Source organism: Crocuta crocuta, unplaced genomic scaffold (genome assembly GCF_008692635.1).
Source record: "Crocuta crocuta isolate KB4526 unplaced genomic scaffold, BGI_CrCroc_1.0 scaffold26, whole genome shotgun sequence".
In the NCBI taxonomy this organism is placed as follows: domain Eukaryota; kingdom Metazoa; phylum Chordata; class Mammalia; order Carnivora; family Hyaenidae; genus Crocuta; species Crocuta crocuta.
Window position 1 is genome coordinate 10,430,886 of NW_027532249.1, and position 5,939 is coordinate 10,436,824.

The 5,939-nt window shown below is 37.8% G+C and overlaps 1 pseudogene; it reads left to right on the forward strand.

The window, feature by feature from the left end:
• The first annotated feature begins 1,373 nt into the window (after positions 1-1,373).
• Positions 1,374-2,703, forward strand: LOC144243214 (complement C3 alpha chain pseudogene; annotated as a pseudogene).
• Positions 2,704-5,939: the final 3,236 nt, after the last annotated feature.

Here is a 5,939-nt window from a genome sequence, read left to right on the forward strand (position 1 = left end):
AATGTGTTTTCCTTTCTTTCTTTTCTTTTGGAGGAGGGTAGTAAATGAATTTCCTGTTAGTTCAATTAGAATTTATTATGCACTTACTCTTTTTTAAAAATTTTTGAATGTTTATTTACTTTTGAAACAGAGAAGGGCAGAGCATGAGCGGTAGAAGGGCAGAGAGAGAGGGGTACACAGAATCCAAAGCAGGCTCTAGGCTCTAAGCTGTCAGCACAGAGCCTGACATGTGGCTCAAACTCACGAACCTTGAGATCGTGACCTGAGCTGAAGTTGGATGCCTAACTAACTGAGCCTCCCAGGTGCCCCTATTATGCACTTATTCTTTAGTGATAAAGGAACTTAATGTCATTAATAGTTATGATCTTTACATTTTGTTCCAGAGTGGAACATTTACAGAAATTAGATTGTAAATTCTAAATGTTTAAATGCACCTTACTTAGGATTTTTATATAACTGTACTCCTGCTCTGCTTGCTTATTGGTATTTATGTCTGTAAGCTCCTGTTAATTGGTTAACGTTTGTAGAGTGCTTTTGAGATGGAAAAACTAATGATCACTGTACCGTAGGAGGGTGTGGGTGGCTGCTGTGACAACTTACTGCTGGGAGTTTGACTGTGAGGGCTTGCTGTGGGCTCTGCAATTATGAGGAATCCCTGAAGAGTTCTATGTCCCTGTTTCTCAAAGCCTTTTGTTTTTGATTCCCCTGGTGTGGTTAAGTCAGTCTGGACATAATAAAATCATCATTCCTGCAAAGCTGTGAGAGAAAGGCTCTTCAAAGATTTCTTACTCACTTTACCAGTAGAGTTTGCTCTCATGCAGTTGGACAGTATCTATATTCCACTATGAAATAAACCATAATAATAATAGGAATACATTAAAGTTCAGAAAAGCTGTTGTTCTTAAAAATTAGGGACATATGTTTTATTATTCTATCTTTTTCCCCTTGCAGCATAAGCTCAACAGGAGCCACAAATTTATTTCTTTATTTTTGAAATAAAGGACATATATTTGTCAAAAAGTTGTTTTGAAATGTAGGACATGTAAAACAGGCACCCTCCTACACTGTTGGCGGGAATGTAAACTGGTGCANGAGAACAGACTGAGGACTGATGGATGTGGGGGGGGGAGGGGGATGGGCACAGAGGAGGGCACTTGTGGGGATGAGCACTGGGTGTTATATGGAAACCAACTTGACAATAAACTATTTGTAAAAAAAAAATGTAGGACATGTATTTGTCAAAAAGTTTACAAAGAAAAATGTAATTGTGAAATGACAAAATTTTCCATCCATTTCCACAACATACTTATTGTCAAAGGGAAAAGAGTTTTTTTAAAAAATTGAAATTAAAATTAAAAAATTTGAGGGCTGCTATGCGGCTCAGTCAGTTAAGCATTCTACTCTTGGTTTCAGCTCAGTCATGATCTCATGCCCTCTTGGCCCTGCTGTTGCTCAATGACTTTGACTCTACGTCCTGTCATGAACTGGCTCAATGAGCAGAGATACTACAGAGGTGGCTATGGCTCCACCCAGGCCACCTTCATGGTGTTCCAAGCCTTGGCCCAATACCTGAAGGATGTCCCTGACCACAAGGACCTGAACCTGGATGTGTCCATTAACCTACCCAGCTGTAGCTCTGCCATCAAGTACACCATCCTCTGGGAATCTGCTAGCCTCCAGCGGTCAGCAGAGACCAAGATAAATGAGGACTTTGTAGTAACACCTAAGGGAAAAGGACAAGGTACCTTGTCAGTGGTGACAGTGTACCATGCCAAGCTCAAAACCAAACACACCTGCAAGAAGGTTGACCTCAGGGCGGATATACAACGAGCTCCTGAAGACGTCAAGAGGCCTCAGGCTGCCCTGAACACCATGATCCTTGACATCTGTACCAGGTACCTGGGAGACAAGGATGCTACCATGTCGATCTTGGATATATCCATGATGACTGGCTTTTCTCCTGACACTGGTGACCTTGACCCGTTGAGCAATGGCACCAACAGATACATCTCTAAATATGAGCTGAACAAGGCCGTCTCCCATAAGAACACCCTCATCATCTACTGGACAAGATCTCACATGACCAAAAGGACTGTCTGACCTTCAAAGTGCACCAGTATTTCAACGTGGGGCTTATCCAGCCCAGGTCGGTCAAGGTGTACTCCTACTACAACCTGCATCTGGTTCTACCACCCAGACAAAGAAGACGGTTTACTGAGCAAGCTCTGTCACAAGGACATGTGCTGCTGTGCTGAGGAGAACTGTTTCATGCACCAGGTGGATGAAAAGATCACCCTGGCTGAGCATCTGGACAAGGGCTGTGAGCTGGGAGTTGACTACGTGTACAAGACCAGACTTCTCAAGAAGGAGCTGTCAGAAGACTTTGACGATTACATAATGGTCATCAAGTAGATCATCAAATCAGGCTCTGATGAGATGCAGCCTGGGCAGGAACGCAGGTTCATCAGCCATGTCAAGTGCAGAGAAGCTCTGAAGCTGCAGGAGGGAAAACACTACCTCATGTGGGGCATCTCTGCCGACCTGAGGGGAGAGAAACCCAATGTCAGCTACACCATCGGGAAGGACCCCTGGGTGGAGCTGTGGCCGGAGGTCGACGAATGCCAAGATGAGGAGAATGAGAAGCAGTGCCAAGATCTGGCCAACTTCACTGAGAACATGATTGTCTTTGGCTGTCCCAACTGACCCCCCCCAGAGCCCCCACAATAAAGCTTCACTTAGAGTTCAAAAAAAAAAAAAGTTACTGAGGTAGTGAACCTCAGCAGTCTTTAACCGTGTAACAAAAAAAAAAAAGAAAAAAGCTGCCTACTTAGAGTGAGTTTCAAAAGTGGTAAAGCAGGTAAAACTGACAGCACATAAAACTGACCCCTTAGCAAGGAGCTAACTTTAGTTTTGTCCAAAATAGTACATTTTGGTACCCATTGTTGAAGTGAAGATTTGTTCTGAAGTTCAGCCATATTTATCAAACTTTTAAAATCTTAAAAATTTTAAAGCTTCTTATAAAATTAGAAAATGCTTCAGAGTAACGAGGAATACAAAAAAGCTCAGTAAAAGACATTTTTACATCAATTTTTACATAATCAAGAAAAATTAGAGAAAGCCAAATGGCCCAAAATTTAGACTATTTCAACAAATTATTGTACAGCCATTTAAGGTGACATTGTGCCACCATTATGACAACATGGGGAATGCTTATGCTATTATATTAAGTAAATAAAAAAGAGAATAGAAAATTAAGTATAAAATATGTTCTTAACTATGTAAAATATTCATATAAACTGCTTAGAGGGAAATATAGTAAAGCACTAAGAATAATTTGTTTCTTCCTTAATGATTACTTCATATTTTTAAAAGTTTTTATGATGAACAATTGTTTTTCCTTCTTAAATAGATACTTAAAATATACAAAAGTATGGGGGTGCCTGGGTTGCTCAGTCGGTTGGGTGCCCGACTTCTACTCAGGTCATGATCTTGTAGTCTGTGGGTTTGAGCCCTGTGTAGGGCTCTGTGCTGACAGCTCCCTCCCTCTCTGACCCTTCCCTGCTCATGCTGTCTCTCTCTGTCTCTCAAAAATAAATGTTAAAAAAAATTTTTTTTAAATATACAAAAGTATGGAGAATGATATAAAATAACAGACAACCTTGTATCTACATGTTATTTTAAAATCTTATTTGCTTAGATATTTTCAGGTGTTTTTTGTTCTTGTTTCATTTTGTTTATTTGAGAAAAAACATTTGATTTTTCTTTTTTTCGGGGAGGTAATCGCTAGTCTGAGGTTTGTTTTATATTTTTGTCACATGTGAAAACATCCATAAATAACATTTAGTATTATATGTATTTAAAGGTTATCCATAACAATAGTGGTATACATATCATTCTGCAATTTGTTCACTCACTTATATTTTTAAGATTTATTTATGATGATGTATAGAGAACCAGTTTGTTTTAAAATGCTATAAAGTATCCCATTATATTGATATACAATCATTTATCTATTTGTTCTCCCAGTAATTCTCCAAGTAGTATACTCTCTTAAATTGTTCTTATAAAATACTGTAATTAATATTCTTTTTAAAATTTTTTTTTAATGTTTTATTTATTTCTGAGAGAGAGAGCGCGCAAGCATGGGAGGGANCTTGTACACATTTGAGGGTATAATTAGAAGTGGAATCAGTGGTTTGAAAATATTTATAACTTAGATTTTACTGAATTGTTCTCCATTTTATACTCTCAATAGCTGAATACATGAATTAGCATTTCCTGACATTCTTGTCAACACTTGATATTGATAAATATTTGTCAAATGGATAAATAGAAAAGAATATTTTTAAAGAGTTTTTTTACTTGCCTTTCCCTGTTTATTTTTTTAAAATTTTATTTGAGAGAGAGAGAGAGAGAGAAAAAGCACAAGCAGGGGAGGGTCAGAGAGAGAGAGGAAGACACAGAACCCAAAGTGGGCTCCAGGCTCTGAGCTGTCAACACAGAGCCTTATGCAGAGCTTGAACCACGAACCGCGAGATCATGACCAGAGCTGAATTCAGACCCTTAACTGACTGAGCCACCTAGGTGCCTATGCCTTTCCCTATTTATTAGACTTTAGGATTACTTTGATATGAATTTTCTTTTTGCCCATTTTTCTATCAGGTCATTTGTTCATTTACTATTGGTTTTTAAGCATTCATGGTAGAGTTGGAATTCCAATTCTTTGTCATTGTATGTGTTGCAAATTTATTCTCCCAGTCTGTAAATTGTCTTTGTATTTTAAGGTTCTTTTGATGAACAGAAGTTTTAAATTTTTATATAGTGAAATGATTTCACATTTCTCTTAAATGTTTGTATGTTTATTTTGAGAGAGAGAGACAGAGACAGAGCTCTCATGCACAAGAAGGGGAGGGACAAAGAGAGAAGGAGAGAATCCCAAGCAGGGTACACTCTGCCATTGCAGAGCCCAACATGGGGCTCTATCCCACAGACCGTGAGATCATGACCTGAGCAGAAATCAAGAGTTGGTTGCTTAACTGACTGAGCCACACAGGTGCCCCTTCACATTTTCTTTATAAGTTTAAGGCTTTTTTGTCTTGTTTAAAATGTATGTCACTATCCTGAGGTCATAAACACATTCAATATTTTCTTTTAAAATAATTTATTCTTTGAGGCATCTAGGTGGTTCAGTTGGCTAAGCAACTGACTCTTGGTTTTGGCTCAGGTCATGATCTCACAGTTTGTGGGTTCTAGTCCTGCATTAGGCTCTGTGCTGGTAGTGCAGAGCCTGCTTGGGATTCTCTCCCCTATGCCCTTCTGTCTCTTTCCCTCCCCTCCTCTGCTCATGCTCTTTTTTTTCCCTTTCAAAATTAATAATTAAACTTCCAAATAAATAAATAAAAGAATTTATGTTTTTTATGCTGTGATGTAGAAATCTAAGTTTATTCCTTGTATAGCTAACCATTACCCGGATATGATTTATTAAATGGCCTGTCGCTTCCATTCTATGCAATGCTGTCTCTATCTTATAACTTTTCAAATATAAGTGGAGGGTTGTTATTGGCCTTTGCTGTATTTGTCTATTTGATTATTCTTGTAACATTATCATAACTACTTCAGTTTTAAAGTATGTTGGTATTTGTGAGAGCAGGTCTGTCTATCTTAGTTTTCTTTTAATTGTTTTGCCCATACTGGCCACTTTGTTTTTTCATATAAGTTTTATTATCACCATTTAAACTTCTTCAAACAATGCTTTTAAAATTTGGATTGGATGTATAGATTAATTTTTAGGAAGATTGATATGTTTCAAATATTGAATTTTTCCATCTAAGAATAGTTTATTTCATCCTTACTTTGTTCTTTTATATCTTTAATATTTTATGATTATTTATATATCTTTTATTGGATTTTTCCCCATTACTGTGTGTGTATGTGTGTAA